The sequence below is a fragment of the Lissotriton vulgaris genome, unplaced genomic scaffold, assembly GCF_964263255.1.
Source record: "Lissotriton vulgaris unplaced genomic scaffold, aLisVul1.2 SCAFFOLD_466, whole genome shotgun sequence".
Classification (NCBI taxonomy): domain Eukaryota; kingdom Metazoa; phylum Chordata; class Amphibia; order Caudata; family Salamandridae; genus Lissotriton; species Lissotriton vulgaris.
The window spans coordinates 17,461-26,190 of NW_028251938.1; positions in this window are offsets into that span (position 1 = coordinate 17,461).

An 8,730-nucleotide genomic window follows, 5' to 3' on the forward strand; every position below is an offset into this window, starting at 1 on the left:
CTGAAAGGATGTTGTAGCACAGGAAACGCATAGTTGGCAGCTTCCTGAGCAGCTGGACATTATTTCTATGTGCTTTTTGGCCATGCTATGATCCCACAGAGCTATAGGAATTGATCCAATGTTAATGTATAATGTATCTCCCTTATTGTATAGGAGCTATACTAAGATTCTAACACACAAAGATTACTTTATAGAATATGTGCTAATTGAATACACCTAAGAAGGATAAGCAGATGAGGTGATCATTATGGTATTAAAATCTGAGTAGTATTTTAGCATCAAGTGTATTATCCAACTGAACAATTCAATATTAATGTTTAATAGCCATTGTAGTAGACTTCTGATTCTTGGGTGAATCACAATAATTCCATGGAGAAATGGAAGGGCATATTGGAAATAAACATTGCACTCTAATAAAAGCACTTGACATTAATATTGCTGAAGTGAAGCGGATGCAGCCATTCATGGAGGTAATGGCAGAGGAGAACAGGTGCCTGGAGATTGTAATGCCTGGTGAATTGGATCTGGCTCATGTTCAATTCTGAGATGCCAACATGTTGAGACACTACCTTGCTAGGACTCTGTCTTGTTGTCAGCTGGCGCTCCTAATTCTTTAGGGGCATAGAGAGCTGTGAAGGTGGAGAACATTTTCTAACTCAACATTGAAGTTTTGTGATAGCGTTTGACATTGATGCTGGTGGAATGAGGAGATGGCTGACATTCACAGAGATAACTGAGGTGGGGCATCAGGTGTTATAGACCTCCTGGCCAATTGTTCTGAATCCAGCTGATGTGTGATTATGAGACACTCCTATACTTGACACATGCCTGCCTTCATTGCCTATATTTATGAAGAGATGTGCTGTATCAATATTCAGCAAAGGTGTGCAAAAATGGACTGGCACACCATAGAAGCTATTAAGTCATTTGTCCAATGGACTTGAGGGTTTGAGAAAATATTAAAGGCATGGCTGGTAGACCATTAAAAATAGAAAGTCAAAAACGTATTGATTTGGTAACATAGGACCTGTTTTTGACTTTCTAGGACAGCTTAATGTTTGTCAGGTTGATGAAGTAAATTATTCTATTGCCCTGATAAACATCCTGTCCCTAAATCCAAAGCTGTCTGCCAGACCTGCTGGCAACTTATAACACAGGCAGGAACCGTCATCACAGTGGTACCTGTCAATGTCGTAAAAGTTTGATGGATGGCTCAGTCAAACAGGACAGATGCCTGTCAAACATTTGCACAGTATTTTATTTTTCAAAAGCAAACTCCAAAAGCTGAAGTTTATGTTTGAAAAATGAAAAACTAATGACCCTTACACTATAGGAGTATTTTTTTACTGCCTCTCACCTCCAGGTTTTACTTGGTTGTGACGGACAGTGAAAAAAAGCCATCTACATTGAGCTGGAGGTTAGATGGCTAACCTCTGAGGATCAATGCTCCATTGGGCCTACTTTCTTCCAACAAGGCGTTCTTCTTCAGGTGTGTAGACTTCTGAGGTTGAGGAATGCTTTCAGGAGTTGGTGGTGAGGTGCTAGTCTTAGTTTATGCAGAAGTGTCACCGTTTCACTAACCTGGCAATCCAGATCTGATAGGAACAATGCTGGTATCCACACTTCCCTGAACCCACTGACAACCATGCAAAGAATATCTATGCCGGTAAGCAATGAGTCGGGGAGAGTGGAATGGAAAAAAAGGGAAAGAAACAGGGCCACTGGACTTCATCTCCTCACCTGTATGGTCATTGTTGGTGCTCCTGCCACTCCATTGGGTAACACGAGAGAGAATATGAAAACAAGCCTGTGTAGGGCATTATGGAACACTCCCACCCCCAAAGCAGTGACAAAAGTGTTTATTTCCACTGAGCGGCTGTGCCCATATCCATGTTTTCTACTGTGGCTTTTCTTCCAATTCTGGGTGACTGAACCCATTGCACACGCAGGTGCAGGTAAGGACTGTGGGGACAGGGAAGGGATCCTACCCTTATCTGTCCCACTAGCACCCCCTCTCCTCATTTGTACATTCTTGTTACGATATGCCAGAGCAGAACATTTTCCAAAATAATTCAAAATCTTTGCATACATTTTGGTATTTTCTGCAAAAGAAAATTAAACATGTTTTGCTTGGGCTTAATTTATTTGTGGCTTCCTGCCCGAAACGATTTAGAAAAGGGGGTGGTGATGAACAGAGTGTCTGAGTTAAACAGACCACTCTTACCCAGTCCAAAGATCAGGGCTTGATCCATCACCGTTATTTATCTCACTGCCCCATCCCAGCTCAGAACCTGGCTATATGCAAATCAGTCTGTCCCTGGCCCAGTGCATCATGGGAACAGGGCAGACTAAACTACCAAGCCAATTCTTCACCAGAAAGGAGACAAGCTACCGGGGACCGGTTTCTGGCATTTCAGCCTTCTTCGGCCCGGCTTGCTTGAATCCTGATGGAGCAGTGAGAAAGGGACTCATGTCTGAGTATACCCTGCCACACCTATAGTGGCCAAAAACGATTTAGAAAAGGGGGTGGTGATGAACAGAGTGTCTGAGTTAAACAGACCACTCTTACCCAGTCCAAAGATCAGGGCTTGATCCATCACCGTTATTTATCTCACTGCCCCATCCCAGCTCAGAACCTGGCTATATGCAAATCAGTCTGTCCCTGGCCCAGTGCATCATGGGAACAGGGCAGACTAAACTACCAAGCCAATTCTTCACCAGAAAGGAGACAAGCTACCGGGGACCGGTTTCTGGCATTTCAGCCTTCTTCGGCCCGGCTTGCTTGAATCCTGATGGAGCAGTGAGAAAGGGACTCATGTCTGAGTATACCCTGCCACACCTATAGTGGCCAAAAACGATTTAGAAAAGGGGGTGGTGATGAACAGAGTGTCTGAGTTAAACAGACCACTCTTACCCAGTCCAAAGATCAGGGCTTGATCCATCACCGTTATTTATCTCACTGCCCCATCCCAGCTCAGAACCTGGCTATATGCAAATCAGTCTGTCCCTGGCCCAGTGCATCATGGGAACAGGGCAGACTAAACTACCAAGCCAATTCTTCACCAGAAAGGAGACAAGCTACCGGGGACCGGTTTCTGGCATTTCAGCCTTCTTCGGCCCGGCTTGCTTGAATCCTGATGGAGCAGTGAGAAAGGGACTCATGTCTGAGTATACCCTGCCACACCTATAGTGGCCAAAAACGATTTAGAAAAGGGGGTGGTGATGAACAGAGTGTCTGAGTTAAACAGACCACTCTTACCCAGTCCAAAGATCAGGGCTTGATCCATCACCGTTATTTATCTCACTGCCCCATCCCAGCTCAGAACCTGGCTATATGCAAATCAGTCTGTCCCTGGCCCAGTGCATCATGGGAACAGGGCAGACTAAACTACCAAGCCAATTCTTCACCAGAAAGGAGACAAGCTACCGGGGACCGGTTTCTGGCATTTCAGCCTTCTTCGGCCCGGCTTGCTTGAATCCTGATGGAGCAGTGAGAAAGGGACTCATGTCTGAGTATACCCTGCCACACCTATAGTGGCCAAAAACGATTTAGAAAAGGGGGTGGTGATGAACAGAGTGTCTGAGTTAAACAGACCACTCTTACCCAGTCCAAAGATCAGGGCTTGATCCATCACCGTTATTTATCTCACTGCCCCATCCCAGCTCAGAACCTGGCTATATGCAAATCAGTCTGTCCCTGGCCCAGTGCATCATGGGAACAGGGCAGACTAAACTACCAAGCCAATTCTTCACCAGAAAGGAGACAAGCTACCGGGGACCGGTTTCTGGCATTTCAGCCTTCTTCGGCCCGGCTTGCTTGAATCCTGATGGAGCAGTGAGAAAGGGACTCATGTCTGAGTATACCCTGCCACACCTATAGTGGCCAAAAACGATTTAGAAAAGGGGGTGGTGATGAACAGAGTGTCTGAGTTAAACAGACCACTCTTACCCAGTCCAAAGATCAGGGCTTGATCCATCACCGTTATTTATCTCACTGCCCCATCCCAGCTCAGAACCTGGCTATATGCAAATCAGTCTGTCCCTGGCCCAGTGCATCATGGGAACAGGGCAGACTAAACTACCAAGCCAATTCTTCACCAGAAAGGAGACAAGCTACCGGGGACCGGTTTCTGGCATTTCAGCCTTCTTCGGCCCGGCTTGCTTGAATCCTGATGGAGCAGTGAGAAAGGGACTCATGTCTGAGTATACCCTGCCACACCTATAGTGGCCAAAAACGATTTAGAAAAGGGGGTGGTGATGAACAGAGTGTCTGAGTTAAACAGACCACTCTTACCCAGTCCAAAGATCAGGGCTTGATCCATCACCGTTATTTATCTCACTGCCCCATCCCAGCTCAGAACCTGGCTATATGCAAATCAGTCTGTCCCTGGCCCAGTGCATCATGGGAACAGGGCAGACTAAACTACCAAGCCAATTCTTCACCAGAAAGGAGACAAGCTACCGGGGACCGGTTTCTGGCATTTCAGCCTTCTTCGGCCCGGCTTGCTTGAATCCTGATGGAGCAGTGAGAAAGGGACTCATGTCTGAGTATACCCTGCCACACCTATAGTGGCCAAAAACGATTTAGAAAAGGGGGTGGTGATGAACAGAGTGTCTGAGTTAAACAGACCACTCTTACCCAGTCCAAAGATCAGGGCTTGATCCATCACCGTTATTTATCTCACTGCCCCATCCCAGCTCAGAACCTGGCTATATGCAAATCAGTCTGTCCCTGGCCCAGTGCATCATGGGAACAGGGCAGACTAAACTACCAAGCCAATTCTTCACCAGAAAGGAGACAAGCTACCGGGGACCGGTTTCTGGCATTTCAGCCTTCTTCGGCCCGGCTTGCTTGAATCCTGATGGAGCAGTGAGAAAGGGACTCATGTCTGAGTATACCCTGCCACACCTATAGTGGCCAAAAACGATTTAGAAAAGGGGGTGGTGATGAACAGAGTGTCTGAGTTAAACAGACCACTCTTACCCAGTCCAAAGATCAGGGCTTGATCCATCACCGTTATTTATCTCACTGCCCCATCCCAGCTCAGAACCTGGCTATATGCAAATCAGTCTGTCCCTGGCCCAGTGCATCATGGGAACAGGGCAGACTAAACTACCAAGCCAATTCTTCACCAGAAAGGAGACAAGCTACCGGGGACCGGTTTCTGGCATTTCAGCCTTCTTCGGCCCGGCTTGCTTGAATCCTGATGGAGCAGTGAGAAAGGGACTCATGTCTGAGTATACCCTGCCACACCTATAGTGGCCAAAAACGATTTAGAAAAGGGGGTGGTGATGAACAGAGTGTCTGAGTTAAACAGACCACTCTTACCCAGTCCAAAGATCAGGGCTTGATCCATCACCGTTATTTATCTCACTGCCCCATCCCAGCTCAGAACCTGGCTATATGCAAATCAGTCTGTCCCTGGCCCAGTGCATCATGGGAACAGGGCAGACTAAACTACCAAGCCAATTCTTCACCAGAAAGGAGACAAGCTACCGGGGACCGGTTTCTGGCATTTCAGCCTTCTTCGGCCCGGCTTGCTTGAATCCTGATGGAGCAGTGAGAAAGGGACTCATGTCTGAGTATACCCTGCCACACCTATAGTGGCCAAAAACGATTTAGAAAAGGGGGTGGTGATGAACAGAGTGTCTGAGTTAAACAGACCACTCTTACCCAGTCCAAAGATCAGGGCTTGATCCATCACCGTTATTTATCTCACTGCCCCATCCCAGCTCAGAACCTGGCTATATGCAAATCAGTCTGTCCCTGGCCCAGTGCATCATGGGAACAGGGCAGACTAAACTACCAAGCCAATTCTTCACCAGAAAGGAGACAAGCTACCGGGGACCGGTTTCTGGCATTTCAGCCTTCTTCGGCCCGGCTTGCTTGAATCCTGATGGAGCAGTGAGAAAGGGACTCATGTCTGAGTATACCCTGCCACACCTATAGTGGCCAAAAACGATTTAGAAAAGGGGGTGGTGATGAACAGAGTGTCTGAGTTAAACAGACCACTCTTACCCAGTCCAAAGATCAGGGCTTGATCCATCACCGTTATTTATCTCACTGCCCCATCCCAGCTCAGAACCTGGCTATATGCAAATCAGTCTGTCCCTGGCCCAGTGCATCATGGGAACAGGGCAGACTAAACTACCAAGCCAATTCTTCACCAGAAAGGAGACAAGCTACCGGGGACCGGTTTCTGGCATTTCAGCCTTCTTCGGCCCGGCTTGCTTGAATCCTGATGGAGCAGTGAGAAAGGGACTCATGTCTGAGTATACCCTGCCACACCTATAGTGGCCAAAAACGATTTAGAAAAGGGGGTGGTGATGAACAGAGTGTCTGAGTTAAACAGACCACTCTTACCCAGTCCAAAGATCAGGGCTTGATCCATCACCGTTATTTATCTCACTGCCCCATCCCAGCTCAGAACCTGGCTATATGCAAATCAGTCTGTCCCTGGCCCAGTGCATCATGGGAACAGGGCAGACTAAACTACCAAGCCAATTCTTCACCAGAAAGGAGACAAGCTACCGGGGACCGGTTTCTGGCATTTCAGCCTTCTTCGGCCCGGCTTGCTTGAATCCTGATGGAGCAGTGAGAAAGGGACTCATGTCTGAGTATACCCTGCCACACCTATAGTGGCCAAAAACGATTTAGAAAAGGGGGTGGTGATGAACAGAGTGTCTGAGTTAAACAGACCACTCTTACCCAGTCCAAAGATCAGGGCTTGATCCATCACCGTTATTTATCTCACTGCCCCATCCCAGCTCAGAACCTGGCTATATGCAAATCAGTCTGTCCCTGGCCCAGTGCATCATGGGAACAGGGCAGACTAAACTACCAAGCCAATTCTTCACCAGAAAGGAGACAAGCTACCGGGGACCGGTTTCTGGCATTTCAGCCTTCTTCGGCCCGGCTTGCTTGAATCCTGATGGAGCAGTGAGAAAGGGACTCATGTCTGAGTATACCCTGCCACACCTATAGTGGCCAAAAACGATTTAGAAAAGGGGGTGGTGATGAACAGAGTGTCTGAGTTAAACAGACCACTCTTACCCAGTCCAAAGATCAGGGCTTGATCCATCACCGTTATTTATCTCACTGCCCCATCCCAGCTCAGAACCTGGCTATATGCAAATCAGTCTGTCCCTGGCCCAGTGCATCATGGGAACAGGGCAGACTAAACTACCAAGCCAATTCTTCACCAGAAAGGAGACAAGCTACCGGGGACCGGTTTCTGGCATTTCAGCCTTCTTCGGCCCGGCTTGCTTGAATCCTGATGGAGCAGTGAGAAAGGGACTCATGTCTGAGTATACCCTGCCACACCTATAGTGGCCAAAAACGATTTAGAAAAGGGGGTGGTGATGAACAGAGTGTCTGAGTTAAACAGACCACTCTTACCCAGTCCAAAGATCAGGGCTTGATCCATCACCGTTATTTATCTCACTGCCCCATCCCAGCTCAGAACCTGGCTATATGCAAATCAGTCTGTCCCTGGCCCAGTGCATCATGGGAACAGGGCAGACTAAACTACCAAGCCAATTCTTCACCAGAAAGGAGACAAGCTACCGGGGACCGGTTTCTGGCATTTCAGCCTTCTTCGGCCCGGCTTGCTTGAATCCTGATGGAGCAGTGAGAAAGGGACTCATGTCTGAGTATACCCTGCCACACCTATAGTGGCCAAAAACGATTTAGAAAAGGGGGTGGTGATGAACAGAGTGTCTGAGTTAAACAGACCACTCTTACCCAGTCCAAAGATCAGGGCTTGATCCATCACCGTTATTTATCTCACTGCCCCATCCCAGCTCAGAACCTGGCTATATGCAAATCAGTCTGTCCCTGGCCCAGTGCATCATGGGAACAGGGCAGACTAAACTACCAAGCCAATTCTTCACCAGAAAGGAGACAAGCTACCGGGGACCGGTTTCTGGCATTTCAGCCTTCTTCGGCCCGGCTTGCTTGAATCCTGATGGAGCAGTGAGAAAGGGACTCATGTCTGAGTATACCCTGCCACACCTATAGTGGCCAAAAACGATTTAGAAAAGGGGGTGGTGATGAACAGAGTGTCTGAGTTAAACAGACCACTCTTACCCAGTCCAAAGATCAGGGCTTGATCCATCACCGTTATTTATCTCACTGCCCCATCCCAGCTCAGAACCTGGCTATATGCAAATCAGTCTGTCCCTGGCCCAGTGCATCATGGGAACAGGGCAGACTAAACTACCAAGCCAATTCTTCACCAGAAAGGAGACAAGCTACCGGGGACCGGTTTCTGGCATTTCAGCCTTCTTCGGCCCGGCTTGCTTGAATCCTGATGGAGCAGTGAGAAAGGGACTCATGTCTGAGTATACCCTGCCACACCTATAGTGGCCAAAAACGATTTAGAAAAGGGGGTGGTGATGAACAGAGTGTCTGAGTTAAACAGACCACTCTTACCCAGTCCAAAGATCAGGGCTTGATCCATCACCGTTATTTATCTCACTGCCCCATCCCAGCTCAGAACCTGGCTATATGCAAATCAGTCTGTCCCTGGCCCAGTGCATCATGGGAACAGGGCAGACTAAACTACCAAGCCAATTCTTCACCAGAAAGGAGACAAGCTACCGGGGACCGGTTTCTGGCATTTCAGCCTTCTTCGGCCCGGCTTGCTTGAATCCTGATGGAGCAGTGAGAAAGGGACTCATGTCTGAGTATACCCTGCCACACCTATAGTGGCCAAAAACGATTTAGAA